At 41.5% G+C, this 16460-nt stretch overlaps 1 protein-coding gene across 12 annotated transcripts in view; it reads right to left on the bottom strand.

The window, feature by feature from the left end:
* FNDC3A (fibronectin type III domain containing 3A) overlaps nucleotides 1–15562 on the bottom strand; it is a 125639-nt gene extending 110077 nt beyond the window's left edge. Inside the window, exons 1-3 of one of the 12 annotated variants that reach the window (XM_087756758.1) lie at nucleotides 15394–15553; nucleotides 14546–14653; nucleotides 13823–13886 (exon numbers count right to left, since the gene is read on the bottom strand). The gene's annotated coding sequence lies outside the window, so the exon portion shown is untranslated. Of the gene's footprint in view, nucleotides 1–4821; nucleotides 4845–13822; nucleotides 13887–14545; nucleotides 14714–15228; nucleotides 15346–15393 lie in introns of those variants that run through there. The other 11 variants (XM_087756762.1, XM_087756755.1, XM_087756754.1 and 8 more) reach the window with 11 other exon arrangements.
* Between the last annotated feature and the right edge of the window lie 898 nt (nucleotides 15563–16460).

The raw sequence follows: 16460 nt of genomic DNA, 5'->3' as shown, positions 1-16460 counted from the left end.
CGTAACATTTGGTCCCAGATTCATTCATTCTCTCACATAGGTGTTTAATGATTTGATTTCTACGAAAATTAGGTTCCCACTGGCACCTGTGTGCTTAGGTGGGTAGTCCACCTTTGGCACACAGCCTTCAGTGCCTTAACTGGGACACAGCTAAACTCCGTGTCTGGATCCAAGTGTTTGATTTATTCTGGATACGAAGCATGCTGCTCATCGATAAACCCTGACAGGAGGTACTAGGTATAGTGTTATTCCTGACACCCTCTACAACAATAATAAAAGTGCTACCTGTCAGACTGTGTAATCAATCTAGGGAGAAAATAAATCAATGCTTTCTTGACAATACAGTATTAGATTTCTCTGTGATGCCACTGAACTAGTCTTGAAAACTAAAGGCTTAAACTTCACACCAATGGGGGTCTATGCTACACGTATCATCAAAAGCCTTTTCCTTATCAGTAGTCAAGAGGCAGCAATCTGTACAAGTCAGTGCACATAATCTGGTCAGACAGTAAGACGTGGTATGTCCACCAGTTGCAGGTGCCTTTTCTTTTTAGCTATGAGGACAAGTAAAGACAGATAGGAATTTGAAAAGGGAGAAGTACTGTGTGGCAGAAGGAGAAGTCAGACAAAATGGACAAAAGGTTGGCATCAAAATAAGCAGAAGTGCTCAATAAACATATCTTGGAAATAAATGCCATTATATCACATTTGATGCAAGGATATAAAATGGACACAAACAGAGCTTTTAAATCAGCAGACCCAGATAGCTTGCATTCAAGACTTCTGGAAGATGAAATCTACCTAGACCTTTGAAGAAGACTTGCAAATAACTTGAGTCCTGGAAGTCTCAGAGGTCTGGAACAAAAATAGAAGTCTTGCATTAAATACTCTGTTCTGAAAGGGCAAATGGGACAATCGAGGCCTGTTAGCCAACAGTGATCTGAGACCAAATAAAAGTTAATAGTTGGCACTGGCTGTTATTTGTAAAGAATTAAAAGACAAGTGTGATTGATGGAAAAAAGCTTATCCAATTAACTTGATGAGAATCTTCTGGTGATGGGTACTGCTGATAAAGGTACTAATAAGAGAACTGGAAAAACAATCTTAAACCTTATTTGGCATTACACAACATGTTTCTTCAACAAAAACAAAGAACAGATACTACATGCATTAAAACTGGACAGACTGCCCTTAAATATTAACAGTAAATACAGAGTTGTTGAGCATGTGAGTTTCCAGTAGGAAGGGAAGGTATCAGTTCTTGGCTTCTCATTACAGAACATGTTTTTAACTCAGCTCTCAGGAAAAAAAAAAAAAAAAAAAGAGGAAGTTAGAGTAAGTCTGGAAATGACAAACCATGACAGTGATAAGAGATCAAGTCATTTTACTCTACTAAAATGGCATGAATAGCTTAAAAAGCTAGGCATAACAAAAGGTTTTAATACATAAAGGTAAAACTGTTCTTTCTAAAATAAAAAAGAATGAACTCAATCCTGTGAAGGGTTGATTCTGAAAAGGACAGGATAATACAATTGGACAGCCAAACACAAGCTCTGCAAAAGGCTGTATCAGTTATATCAACAGGTGTACCTCACTTAGCAACAAGGAGGATATTTTCCCTGCCGCTGGCTGCAAATAACTACAATCTCTACTGGAATAACAAAACAAGCTTTGTCTCCAATTTGCTGACTTAAAATTGTTGATACCTGTTCAAAAGAGTAGTCTGAGTGACTACAACTTCTTGAAAATATTGTTCCATATTGAAAATACTGAAAGCAAAATATGTGCATACCATAATTTCAGCCTTACTCCACATAGAACTGTTCTGGATGATGTAACTGTGTTCCAACTCCAGCTAGTCTTCCAATATACTCAGGATTTAGTGATGTCTTGAAAAGGGCACAAGAAAAGCAGCTTGCATTTGGACAACAGGTAAGGCTCAGCCTGCAGAACCACTACAAACAATTCACTAGCCTATTGTCATATTTCCTGCACCACTAAAAACTAATGGATGCAGCAGCCTTCAGAAGGGGTAAAATAACACATGGGATAAATCTAAGGATTTATTGAAGGCCAACTCACTACACCATTCTTGTGGGCATATTAAAAGGGACCAGACAAAGAAGACAACACATTAGATGAATAGATAGGTAATACACTGTTGCTAAGCACAGAAGCAGCTGAGAAGTAATTTTCTACTGGTGGCGCATTAAAGGCATGGTTATTTAGAAATCTACACTGACTCATGCACAGCAAAAACTGCTGCATGAACAGCTATCTCATTTCTTGTCTTCCTACTGAATATACTGAACTAGTAGTAGACATTCAAAGTGTAATTCAGGATTGCTAACTCGGCTGACACCGTTCTTTCAGAATCTGCACTGAGTCTGTCCTAGGATGCACGGGAAGTACAAGGTCTCCTGAGATATCAACCAAGTTGGGTAGGTTAATGCTTTGTACGAGCCTTAGGTAGCAAACTACCTATTCCCCATTACCCCCAACTGAACTGCGATTCATTTTCCTTATCATATACATTTGAAAAGACTTTGAAAGATTTTTCTGAAGGCTATCAAAGCTGAAACAATGGGAAGGCATCTAAATTTACTGGACATGATTTGTTTAGAGACTCCAGACTTACGCCTGAGGAACCATTAAGGAATGGATTACACTAACAAGACAAAAGGCTAAATGATGTTAAGGCTCAAAGACTGAGTTCCACTCAATAGTTCAGTAAGCAAGTTTGCCTTCCTGAACTGTAATGACAATTTAACTCCATCCTTAAATGCCTTCAGATTTGGTCCTTTAATGTTTCTGTGACATTACTCTCATGTTCTAAAGACATATACAACTCTGCTTTTTACTCAGACAATTGTTCACTAAGGGTTAAGGAATATCATAAGGCTGAGATCATTGGGCAGCGCCTTTCCTCTGCACATGCAAAGGATCAGCATTTCCATCTCCAAGAGACTAGCAGCTGATCTTAACGGTAGTCTCTGACAAACACATCAGCATTACATCAGCTGGATCACCAGGGTAAAACAACATGAGTCAGCAGCACAGCACGCACCCTCGTAGCAACGAAGGCTAACAGCATACTGGGCTGTATTAGCAGAGAAGCACAGCTGATGGGCTGAGGAAGGCGATTATTCCCCACTACTCAGCATTTATAAAGTGGCATCTGGAATACCATGTCCAGTTTTGCTCTTCCCAGCCACTTCCTCCTCCCCAGTATAGGAGAGTTGCCACAAAGACCGTTACTGGGCTTAGGCCCATGAAAGACAAGGTGAAGCTAAGAGCACTAGAGTAGCCAGGGGGTCATCTACTGGCTGGCTCCCACTACCTGAAGGATGCTTGTCAAGAGCCTTAAATCAAACTCTTCTTGGAGGCATGCAGCAGAAGTACAAGAAGTGATGGACACATGCTGCACCACTGGAAATTCTGTCTCACTATAAGGGGAAAAAAAAAGACATCTTCACAATGGGAGTGGTGTAGCACCGGCATAGGCTACCCTGAGAGGCTGCAAAAATCCCAATCCTGTAGATCAGTGGTCTCCAAAGTGGGGTGCACGCACCCCAGGGGGTGCACAAGACAATCCCTTGGGGTGTGGGAAGAAAACATTTTTTGTCATTGATGAATAAAAACTATTTTTAAATAGTGTTTTTCACCTTTATCTCATCCCTTCTTTTTTGTGTATACTTTATAGTGTACATACTATATTAGTAGAGTAGCATATGCATATAACTTAAAAATGTACACATATAGGAGGTGCACACTCAAAACATCTTTACTGATGGGGTGCATGATCAAAAAAGTTCGGAGACCACTGCTGTAGAAAGTCAAAACCTAACCACGCAAGGTCCTGACAAAGGGCTGAAGAAGGCAGTCTCCAAAGGCCCCTTCTCAGCAGAATTCTGAATTCCAGAGTATTAGTCAATCAAAATATGACATGTAATGCCAAATTAAATGGTTTTCAGTAGATCTGAACCCAGAGAGGGGACAGTAGTTTGTCTCCCGAGCTCTTAAAAGCTGTCAGATTCTCAATTCAGAATTTCAAAGTAATAATGACAGTGCTAATCAAAACTCAAACTTGCAGACTTAAGGTTCAAACTTTGGAAGACATAACCATAGCACTGTCCACAACAGAATTACTTTCTTCGCTGGCCTTTCTCCTAAGAAAAGGAAGAAAGCTGCATTAGAGGATAATTACAAATTAAAAAGTTACTGTTGTATGAAGCACACAACACAAGCAGGCTTTCCATTTTGGTTGGGCTATAGGCACTGCTATGATAAATGTAGTGACAGCTAATAACAATGCTGTGTGCAAAAAAAAAACTAAGGACGACTCCTTTCCTAGAGATTCACTGCTTCTGGTTATTGAGTTTGATACAAAATACAATTAATTGTTTTTCCCACAACTGGAGGACTTATGAGGCCACACTGCACAGTGGTATCTCTGGTATTGCTGCTTTTTCCTCAGTTTTTGTGATTTACAGAGTGCTTCTTCTCTACCTACCTACTTATCATCGCGATACTTACAGCAACTTAATACTCCTTCACATGCTAATTCTGCCAAATCTGGTGACCAACAGATACAAACGGATCTATTATTACAGAGGGCTGTTCACAAGAGCCTTGATTCTATACAACACGAGGACAGAGGCTTAAGAGGGGCCAGAACCGCTTTCTCACATAGAAAGGCACAGCATAAGGAACAGGCTCAATGAAATCAATACTACATGTTTCCAAACTGCATGTTGCTACTACATGAGAAGTGACAAAAACAGAGCTATTCCACGATTTGTCAGTAGTGCAGTTTCATACATGCTTCAGCCTGTATCACATTACAGCTGCCAATTCGAGGTTGCCATAAGGTGCGTTTCCCTTCCCAGTGGGCCCGGTACAGCAGAGCAGGCGTGCGTTTCTCCTTCACCCAGGTCCTCCTGCAGCTGTGCTCCCCCAGGAACCACGGGCAAGTCTCATCCTCCAATCCAGACAACTTCCAGTAAGAAGGAAAAGCTTCTCTGAACAGGAGACAACACTTTCAAGGTTTTACCAAAGACCAAGGAATGATCTTACAGAACCAAAAAGACCATAAAACCGTCACCCAATCCTAATGCATGAAATGCTTTGCTTTTGCCTTCTCCAACAAGAAGACAGCAGGTGCCCTTTAAAAATAAATATCTTTCAAAGAGCTGAATTAATACAGCCCTATTTTACTTAGATTAGAGCCTCACATCTGAGTGACTCTTCTTTTCAAGAAGATGCGAGCTACTATTTAAACTTTTCCTGTGATTGAGGCACTTACAAGTACTCACCATGTCCATTCTTTAGAGCCTACTGTGAGATAAACTTATACTTTACTATTTCCTACAGTCCTTAAAAGACATCACCTGCTTGCCAACTTGAGACTTGCAAAAATTACTATTGCGACTCCTTCCAATCTGTCAAATCGGCCATCCAGTTCAGAAGTCATCAGATAAGAGTGGACAAACACAAGTGCCCAAGACGTACAAATATGCTAAAATGAGGAAAATTCTAGAAACAAATGCATCCCCAGGGTGAAGAGGAAAGAACAAAGCATATGCAACCCATGTTAGTCATGTCACTTAATGCACTACTGGAAAAAGCTTGGATACAGTGATGTAGCTGGTGTAGAAACGTATTAGAATATAATTACCCAGAGATCCATAAGGTTGTAGCTGAGCTATTAAAGTTATGAAGCATGCTGAAGGGTTTTGTGTTTCTTTTGTAAGAATCAGAATTGAGCAGAATAATTTTAATTTTTTTCCTCATACATTTACCATATTTTCTAGTCACGCAGTTTCAGATGTGGCAATTACAGTATACTGGCTTTTCTTTTTCAGTTCTGAACTAATTATTTCAATTAATATGCCATTTATTTAAAAGGCGTGCTTTGTTATTCATAAAGAAAGAAAAGTGTTTCCTGGACAACTTGATAAAACATTTTCCAATAGAACAGAAGTGTTATTTTTTGTTAGAAGAAAGGTATCCTGTGGAACATTTCTATTTCACTAATTTGACAATCTCCTTTTAAGTAAAGTGAAACTGAAACAGCTATTCCCTTCAGTCCCGCTGTTTATAATACTAAAGTTGCAGATAGGCAACACAGGAAAATTATAAAAAAGTATAGTTTTGTAAAGTTAATCAACAAAGTCAAAGTCTGACATTCACTAGAAACTGTAAATCAAAATAGTCAAAAATGAAGATACGCAAAATGTTTTAATAAGCACTGGAACTCCCTATAGGAAAAAGGAATCTACAACCTCTGCCATAAACATGGAAATACTTCAACTGTAGCTCTCAAGCGGTGTCGCAGACACTCACTAAACACAATTCTCAAAAACAGTCTGAGGAACACGATACACATCTCTGTTCATGCTATGTTACCACTGGAAGGCAAACACTAAAAATTGTAAAACGAATGCAATATCATTATGAAGGAAATACTGATTGATGAGCAAATGCAAGTTGTACTTGAACAGCCGAAACGGTTACTGGATCTAACTCACTCCCAATAGTTACTGCCTGTTCTTCTCAAAGCAAGAATGGCCAAACCACACAACGGTAAACCCTGGCACTGCAGGAGTAAATCGTATTATAGTAAATCAAAACTTACTTCAGGTTACCTTCATACTCCAGGTGTGAACCACAATGACGCAGGAGCAGTTTCAAATGCAGGTCATGCATTCATGTCATGGGTACTATAACCTATACGAGAATGCATTGTAGATAATTGGAAATACTCCAGCTGTTCAAGTTTAATGTATTTATGAGCCAGCAGTTTTTGAATCTGAGCCAAACAGGCTAAGGTCTTACTAGTAGCTGATGTAGAAAACTAAACTTTTGAAGGTGAAGACGACATAGAGAAGAACTAGACACTGATAAACCAGTCATTTGGAAAGGCACAATAAGTTCCTGGACACCACCTCATCTTGTCCAGCACAACTGTTAAATGCTTGACTGTACGTAACAAGACCAGTGCAATGGAGACTACATGAAAACACCACATTCTGTTTTTAAATGTTATTATGATTAGATTCTTAAAAAAACATCCATAGTCCTTATCTGGATGAAGTACATATAACTTGAAGTTGTTGCATAAGAAGACTTCAGTACTTTCCAACTATTTGCCCCTCCCCTTTATACCTTCAAAGAAAAGAAGCCTAAACTGGTTCTGTAACTTTTAGGAAGTGGTAAGTACAACCATATCATGAATCGGAATTAATCTGTTCATTTTACTCAGACCTAATTTGATAGCTTGCATTTTAAATCGATGAGTAAATGTCAGCACCAGAGCACAAACTTATGCCTAGTCTTTAGCAGGTACATCAACGTGATCCACCGTCACACATTGTTTGGGAGCTACACTGTGGCCTCCTTTGTCTTACAGGAACAACTTCCTTTTAGATACTCTTGGGAAGCATCCTCAAAAAGAAGCGAGGAGAGTGAACTGCATAGTGTATTTTTTGCACCACTTATAAAAATCTCCAATGCAATTCCACTTTATTTATGCTACCTTGATCTAAACTATGGGGCTGTTTTGGTTTACACTCTTGTTATTCTCAAGAACTTCCTTAAACCCTCCTAGTTTCACTTTTACACCAGCTAAATTAGATTCTTCTAAGATTCTGCCAGGACTGGATTTCCTTCAGTTTATTTTCTGAAAATCACATGGGTTCAAAAACAACTTGGCCTTTCCCAGTTAACCATTACTCTTGCCTTCATTTCTGTTTAAGAACATGCTTATTTTTTGAGAAAACAAGCAAATTCAATGCCAAGAATTGAGCTACTTCCTCATTTGTTAGCAACTCCCTCTTTTCGGTAGCTATGAGTAGCGAGGACAAGTTTTCAAAATAATTTTTCACATGATTCCTTTAAGGCAAACTAAAAACATGGATTTATTTTTATTAATGTGATGCAACTGGTCAGTGAGATAAATTTATGGCAGAGACAGCTGCTGGTGTTGGAGCTACAAAGAGTGCATGATTCAAGCAGCACGAGCAGCTTTTAAAGAACTCTTATGAAACAGCTTTTTCCTGCTCATTCTGAAAAAAGAAAACTGTGCTATCTAAATGCATGATGACATAGGAACGATGAGGCTACAAGTCTAACAGATTTTTAAATTTCTCTCCACTGATTCTTTTTGGAAAACCTGTACGTCTCTGCTTCCATAAGGAACAGGATAACAGCACAGAACATGACATGACATGACAGGCATATGGGAACTACTTCCCAAGAGTAAAAATCCACCAAAAAAAGGTGTTTTGAGGCCTAATAAACACATTTGAAAGATGTTCTTTTATCAAGACTTTAAACTACTGTAAGTCGGTTCTGGTAAATCGTACTAGCAGCTCCCACTTGCACCACTGCAAGTAATTGGTCAACAACACAGATTTAAACTGGAGGACAGATGTAGTTTAAAGTTAATCTTACAAAAATTGTTTCATGTTAAAACTGACCAATTGCCTGATCCATTTCACTTATGCAAATACACAAATGAATGCCAAGTATAGGAATAAGCAGAGAGGAACTGCTTCTTCCAGTGTCAATGCATAGCATTCACGAAGCTACAGACCACGGTAGTAAAAAAGGTCAAGAGGCAGTCACCCTGGCAGGTGCTTCACTTCCCTAATATTAAACTCAGTCATAATGGTACTGAAGCAGTTACTTGCATGCCATATAAAAAAAAATTAAAGCAGGGTAAGTGAAACAGCATCTCAAGCTGAATGCAACTCTTGAAAACTAAATATACTACTCATGCAAGAGTTCTCCAGTGGAGGAGTCTCTGCAACTACAGAAGGGGAAGACAGCAAACTAAGAGCAGGTTTCTTAGATACTAGCACTCCTTTCTCCCAAGTGCCACTCCGTCCTCCAAGAAAAGTTTTAGTCAGTTAAAACACCATGAGACCCACTAGTCCGATTGCCCGATCAAGTCAAGAGGACAAAGCTGCTCTCAGCTTCCTATTTTACATATGAAGTTGCAACACTGAATAGTTGTCAAGTCATTAAGAAAAACAAAGCCACAAAATCAGAAATTAATCTGTTTGGAGCTGTATTGCCATGATGTACATAATTAAAAGTACTGGAGTATTTTTAAGATATATTACTTGAATTATGGTAATTTATCCTCACCATTGAAAAGCCATCATTGAGTGGAATGTGCATATATACTAATATTGTTATATGTGGGCAGTCAAGTTATTAGCAAGCCTGAAGAAATTAAAACAAATTACATTTCAGCTGCATCTAAGACTGATCATTGTCAACAGTCACTACTCACTTCTGCAGCTTCTTTTAGTCCTCGTTTCTTAGTACTTTGTTTCAACACCTTCAATCTGCCTTCATACTAGACCAAATCGGTAAAGAAATACTTTTCTTAAAGTATGGTCTTCACCATTTACATTTTTAATAGGTTGTATCGGATTTGCAGAGGCATGGTAACTCTTGTGGCTTATGGTATTTACTCTTACTGTAGAAAGTCCCCTAACAGCCTGTCAATAGATATATTGAAATATTAGTGAATAGTTACAGTCATGGTTCTCTCTCATTGCCAAGACATTGCAAGTCAAAGTTTTTGCATTGGACCTTCTTACCCATTCAATTTTTGCTTACAGATTAGTTTTCAGCTACATGGACAGTTTTTGCAGATCATTACTACTCGATTTGCTACCACCATCTAAGATGTGTTCCTCTGCCCCAAAGTAAAACTAATCCACTTAATATTCCGTTGCTTATGTCTCAGTTTGCTTCTGTCAAGTCATCTAGTAGATACAGTTCTTCCAGTTAAAAGAACAAACTCCAAACAACAAAACCCTGCAGGCTGAAAACTGGAAGATAAGAAGGATTTATTTTGTAATCAACGGTGTAAGATATGGTATTGAGTATACTACATTAGTGAGGGGAAATGAGACAACAGCTTGGCAGTAGCCCATGCTTGTAGGATCTTGTATAAGTAGAGCTTGGGCTTTGTTTTCCACAGACACTGGATTTGTACATTGGGGAAACTGAATAGGATTTACAAGGAAGTATTTACACTTGTGAACTACGGGGCTTTTTTACTTTACACTGCAGGTAGCAGTGAAGTTTTAGGTTTGTTGGGTTCATTTTCACCTCAAGTTATTCAAGATCAAAAGACATTAAGAACTGAGCTTCACAGATGTAAATGCAACCAACGTACAAAAAACCTGAAGGAAATTCAAAAAGAATTGTCACGCAGAAGGTGAAGTTAACATTCATGCGCCACATATTCCTTTTCACTGCCAGTTACTGAATGAAGTTACTATCTATCCACACCTGTCACAGTATAAATCCTTTTGGACCTTGTCGCTTTCCCTGCGGACAAATTCCCAGACTTCGATAAATAGTTTTTTCAAATCATGGAGTGCATTCTTTCAATTTTGTAAATTTTCATAGCTGTGAAACAGTTTTTTTGACACTATATTATAGAAGCCCGTATGCTGCCAGGAAGCAGAAGGACTTGTTTTAGTGCTTCTGGAAAGCAGAAGACATTCATCACATCTTAAGAAAGTGCTGTGCTTCTCTCTTACTAATGGATTATAAAAATAAGGTCTACTGGTTAAACTGGGATTGAAAACTTGTAGATATTTTCATTTTTGACAACCCTTTATGCCCAAAGTAATTAAATATATACTAAGGTACAACATTTTCCATTGCCTATAAATTAAGAGGTTTTGCAGCACATCTTTTCCACTGTCCTAAATGCTTCTGAACAGTTCTGGAAGCAAAGCCAGGGGAGAGGTACACTATAGGCATATTCAGGACTCCTATTTAACTTCTGCAAACTGCTGTTGGGACAGTGTTCCGCACCCAAGATACTAAACTGAAAGAGAGCGTACCAACTTTAGCCTTGGTGTTGTTTCGACTGTGGAACAGTATGACCAGAAGAGGGTCCAGGCATCCTAAAAAAGCAAAAACTTACAGGAAGACAAAAATATAAATTCAGTTAAGCAAATACACAGGTAGGTCTGGTGAGACTGACACCAACAAATGTGCTTGCCTAGACATTAATGGTGAAAGTTTATTTGGAGCCATGAACACAAAGAGGGCAAAGTATGTCCAGTCTAACTCAATTTGAGAGGTGCCATGAAGGCCACCAATGAACACAGTGTTAAACTTTTAATAAAGGGTTTTCCATTCCTTAGGTACTACAACTGTAAACAGAAAAGCATTCTAAACCAATATATCCAAGAAGAGTAGTAACACAGTCGTCTACACAGCTGTGCCATCAAAATGAAGACCAACAGTTTCTGCAGCACGTATTCTAACCAAAACAGATTATTAATACACTCAAGAAAGGGTGCATGACCTAGCAGGTAAGTATAAGAAGACCTCTTATTATACAGGGGAGTCCAGCATGAAAACAGCTAAAAATTCTATTAATTATTGACAAAAGGGCATAGCAAATCCTATTTCCATTTACATTTTGTTAAAGTCATCTATGACGGCTTATGAAAAAAGTCTTAAGAATTTCACTTGTTACAGGCTCAAGAGTATGTGAGCAGCTGGAACAGGACCAGATCTCTGGGGGCTGACGGAACAGCAGCAATGACTTCAAAAATATTTGTTCCACCTGAAACTAAATGTAAATTAATTGGAACAATTAAAGATTGCAACCTACAAGAAACATGTAATACTATTAAGTGTTACAGACACTTTCTAAACATCATTCTACTCCATCAGCCCTACAAAATACAGACCCCAGGATGACAATCCAAAATATTACCGGATATAAACAAAACCACTAAACTTTATGGATAGACAAGTTTAAGAAAAAGGCTAATAGTGTTTTTCTACTGGTATCAAGTGAACATCAGCATTAAGGAAGCTCAAAGTTTACTGTATATGGCAAAGAACGAGCAAAAAAATGGTCATTTCTGTAGCTCAGGAAACATTGGCCCCATGAGCAAAATAAACATTGTTTGTGTTTGCTGAACAGAAAAAGCAGCAATGTACTCATTCCGAACTATTATCGCTTTCCTGAGATACAGACAGTATCTTTTAGTTAAGCTAAAGAGTTGACACTCCAAGTCAAATCTATTTTTACTAGATCTGGTCCTACAGGAAAAGCAATAGCTCACAATTCAACTCGTGCACTATAAGCTGCAGCCAAGTTGAATTTTGCTACAAATTGCCTGGGAATTTCCCCAAGCCAACAGTCTTAAAGAAATGGATGATAAAATATAGAAGTGTTATTGACAGATATAACAGAGAGAATCCAATTCATATTTTAGATCACAGAAATGCACCGATAAAACACGACATGTTACCTGTAGGCATTTTAGCAGAGATTGAACTAGAAATCCCATAACAATTAGAAGCCAGAGGTCAAAAAAAGGTACAGAGCTGCTGGATGCTGGAGGAATATAAGAATTCCTCAGGCTCCAGGAGGCACCGACAACGAACATCAATGGCTGCAGACAACAACGCTGTCTGGGAAGTGGGCCTGCAGCCTCACAAAAACTTTCATCTCTAGATCTGCCTGTCTGGGAATGAACAAGACTGTATCTTTGCCAGTTCCCCCACCTACCCAAAAAGGGGGACCAGGCTAGGTTATAGGATTTGCCACTTTGACAGGAGGTATCAACAGCAGAACACCAGCACTTAACACCTTCCAAGCATTCAATATTTCTAAAGACCAACACATTCACAATAGCACACACTATTTCAGAAGTGACCTGCCAGCCAGGTAAATTAGTGAGATGCCTAAAAGCATTTAGAAATTAAAATTATTTAAGAGAAAGTATTGACCAAGATGAAAAAATGTACCTCTCCTGAAGTCAGGCTTTAAGGGTTTTGCTTCCCAGTAAGTCCCAAGACAGAACACTGCAGAAGCATGTTCAGTTAAGTAGTTAAAGTTGCAATAACAATTATGAAGGATCTCTTTGAGATATCTTGAGCCAAGATGATCATCAGCATAACACTGAGTTAGCTGATGTAGCTCCAAACTCAAGTTAAATTAAATGGCCACAAGGCAAAGAATAACAAACAAAAGCATCTCAAGATCTACAGGACTCACAGCCCAAAGCAAATGAGTTATTAGTCTGAATCATAAGTCAAGTTTCTGCAATTCCATTACATTATTGCCTATAAAAATCAAAAACTTTTGAGTTTTAAGTTCACAAACTAGTGGAGCCTCCAACTTGAAAAGGGTAGAAATGCCACTAATGGATTGAAATCAGGGAACTTAAGTGTTGCGTGTAATGACCTGAGCCTCAAGTAACTCATACACCTAGAGCTTGTCATACAGCAAAAAGCCTCAGGTCTCCATCTTCCCTGAAAAAACTGAGACAGTCATCTAATTCTGTTTTAATATTATCATCTATAGTAGTCAGCCTGTGACTCTGCTCAAAGCAGATTGCTCTCATCCGGACCAAGTGACCTCAGCAACTGATCACCGAGTCCTGGTCTTTCTGAGGACAAGGATTTGCATCTCTCTTAACCAAGGCTTCATCTGCCAAAATCAGTGCCCAATGCCCCAATGTAACTGATTCAGCACGTCAACTTTCCCCCCAAAGTCACCAGAAAAACCATTCTGGTGTAGTTTGCCAAAACAAGTCCCAGATTCAAGCCATATGCGCCAAGATGACTTGTGTACACTCTGTATAGACAGAGTGAATCTAGAACAAGATGCTGTGTTTGCAAATTTGATCAGCACCCTTCCTGCTCCCCCAAGCTTAGTAGGAACACCAGCTATTAAGAACTCTATCCAACTTGCAACATTAGGTACTATAGATACTCAGCTATTTCCAGCTTTCACATACATGCACGGCCTTCTCCCTACCTGAAAGCTTGCTACTTCTCCATTCATCATGTGATTAAATTTCATAATTATTGGAGACCATTTCCTTAAAAAAAAAAAAGTAGAAAAATATAACTGATTGTACTTTCTGAATTTTAAGGACTGCTGAGTTGCTGTGATTCATACTATTTCATGACATAGAATATAAACACATCTAGGGATGCAGATTCACATCATGGCTACAGTTAAATTTCTGTGCTGCATAAAGCAGAAAGTTACCCATTGCCATAACAACAAAATAGCTTCTTTTAAGCTCAAAGCTTAGCAGGCCTGGGACCTATAGCTTCTAAGAGAAAAGCAACCACGTACTTAGTAGTAAAAAATTAAGAGATCTGAAGTCTTTATGATAATTTAAGACATCTATATCCAGATATGTATTTGATCAAACACAGTCTTAAATTCTAAAAACAAAGAACGTTTCACAGAAATTACTTTATGACGTGAGATGTTCTGGAATAACACTTAACATCCAAGGTAGCTAATAAATTGCCTTTGACAAGGTTAAACAAATTACTAACACGTCCTGAGATGCTACTCGTAAAGCACGATTTGCTCCTACCCAACATATTTTCCCTTGTTTCCACCGCTTATTTTCTTCACTCCACACAATAAAAATCAGCTGAAGTTTCATTTTTGCTTTTAGTTGGTTTCACTTTCTAGTTGCCTGGACGCAACAAAAAAGTTTCTGTTTAGGTTAAAACCAACCTTAGGTAATAGTCAGGAAAGGAGGAATCGGGCACGAATCGAGCTGAAAGAATGCCTCTGCTGGCACTCAGCAGGATGATTACAGTCTTTTCGGGCAGATTTTGTTACCTACAGACAGAAACGCACGCTCAGTCCCTTCAGCTGGGAGTTCCGAGGGAACCTTCACGGCTTAGCAGGAGAACGACAACAACAACAAAAAGAAAGAGGTGTTGAAAACCGCCACTTCCTTCTCCTCCCCGCCTGTCAGAGCCGGCTCAGCTGTTCGGGTCGCGCTCCGCATCTCCTTCTCCTCCCCGAACAACCGCCCTCCTTCGGCGGCAGCCGCTCGGCAGCCCTGCCCCGGGCGCCCCGCTGCCCGCCGCTGACAGGCGGAGGAGGATCCCCCCGCCCCGGCCGGGAGAGGCATCTCCGAGCGGCGGAGCAGGAACCCCGGGAAGGAAGACAGAAAGTTTCTTCAGCGGGGCTCCGGCCGGAGGCGCCGGCTCCCCGGCCCTCCCCGGGCAGGCGTCGGGGGAGAGGCGCAGGCAACGCCGTCTCCTCAGGGGCCGGGCTGCCCCCGCCGCGCCCGGCACCGGGGGCAGGTGGAGGCGCTGCCCCCGTCCCCTCGCACCCCTCTCCCCGCCCCGCCGAGGGGAAGGGGGCGGTTTGCCGGCCGCCTCGGGGCGGCGAGCGCGCCTACTCACCGCCATGGCCCCGCCGGCTCTCCCGGCTAACGGTTCGGTCTCCGCCACCGGCGGGCAGCGGCGCCAGGGCGGGGAGCGGAGGGGAGTTCCCGATGGCGCAGCTCGGGCAGGGGCGGTGCCGCGCCGGCCGCTTCCCCCACCCCTTTACCCGCCCACCCGAGGTACCTGCGCTTCGGCCGCCGCCGCTCCGCCGCCTTTTCCTCCCCTCCCCGCACCTGTCACTGTCTCCCGCGGCCGCCACCTTCGCCCCGCCGCCTCAGCGCTCCCCTCCGCCTCGCCCGCCGACCCGCGGCCGCCATCTTTGTGGAGGGCTGGGAGGGGCCGCGAGGGGGCAGTTGACTCCGGCGCCCAGCGCGCCTGCGCGGAAAGCTCCGGGCGGGGGGGGCGGGGTCAGAGCCATGGGCGGGGCTGACGGCGCACTGAGAGGCGGAGCCTGCGGGGAGGGCGGGGCCTGCGGGGAGGGCGGGACGGCGTCTGTGGGGCTGGGGCCTGGGCCTGGCCTGGGGATGGACCTTGGCCTTGGCTCTCGCCCTGGGGCCTGGGCTTGGCCCTGGGCTGGGGCCTGGCCCAGGCTGGGCCCTCGCTGGGCAGAGTGAAGGGTAGGAAGGGCTGCCCTTTCCCTATACGCTGAGGCAGCCGTTAACACAGCAAGAGCCTTTACAGCTTTTACCCCACCTGCCCTGAGGCCGAGCAGAGCCTCAGTGCCGGTGAGCACCAGAGGCGTTCCCCACCCGGTGCCCAGGCACATTGCATCCGACATCTGAAGGGAAAGGGGAAGAAATGTGCTTTTCCAGGCGCTTACGCAGGGAGAAACTATCTTCCCTCAACACCTGCAATGTTCAGCTGATGTCCGGAATGCTAATTTGTGGTTATCCTTTGCTTAATGTTTGTCCTTTCAGCCGTTATGGATCGAAATGATTTTACTACAGTGTATGGCTTAATGACCTTCTGCAGCAGCGGACTGAACAGAATGAGATGTTTTATGAAGTGGTTTTGTTAATTTGCCTTAAAGTTTTCTGTTATTAAGTTAATAAGTTGCTATTTCTCTTGCATTTCAGCAGCGTTCATATCATTTTTATAGCATAATGGCAGGCAGGAGGTAGCTCCTATCAACAAAGGAGGCACCAACCGACGTTTTGCCATCCTGGTTGCTCACTATAGGCCCCCTTTCCAAAACTTACAATTTCACCAGTGAAATAGCATCCTAGGCTATGGTATATCAGATCTCAAAA

The sequence above is a fragment of the Nipponia nippon genome, unplaced genomic scaffold (assembly GCF_047370975.1).
Source record: "Nipponia nippon isolate SJK-2023a ecotype South Korea unplaced genomic scaffold, ASM4737097v1 scaffold_2, whole genome shotgun sequence".
Lineage (NCBI taxonomy): Eukaryota > Metazoa > Chordata > Aves > Pelecaniformes > Threskiornithidae > Nipponia > Nipponia nippon.
The sequence above is the reverse complement of the archived record's forward strand: the minus strand, read 5'-3'. Positions and strand labels throughout refer to the sequence as shown.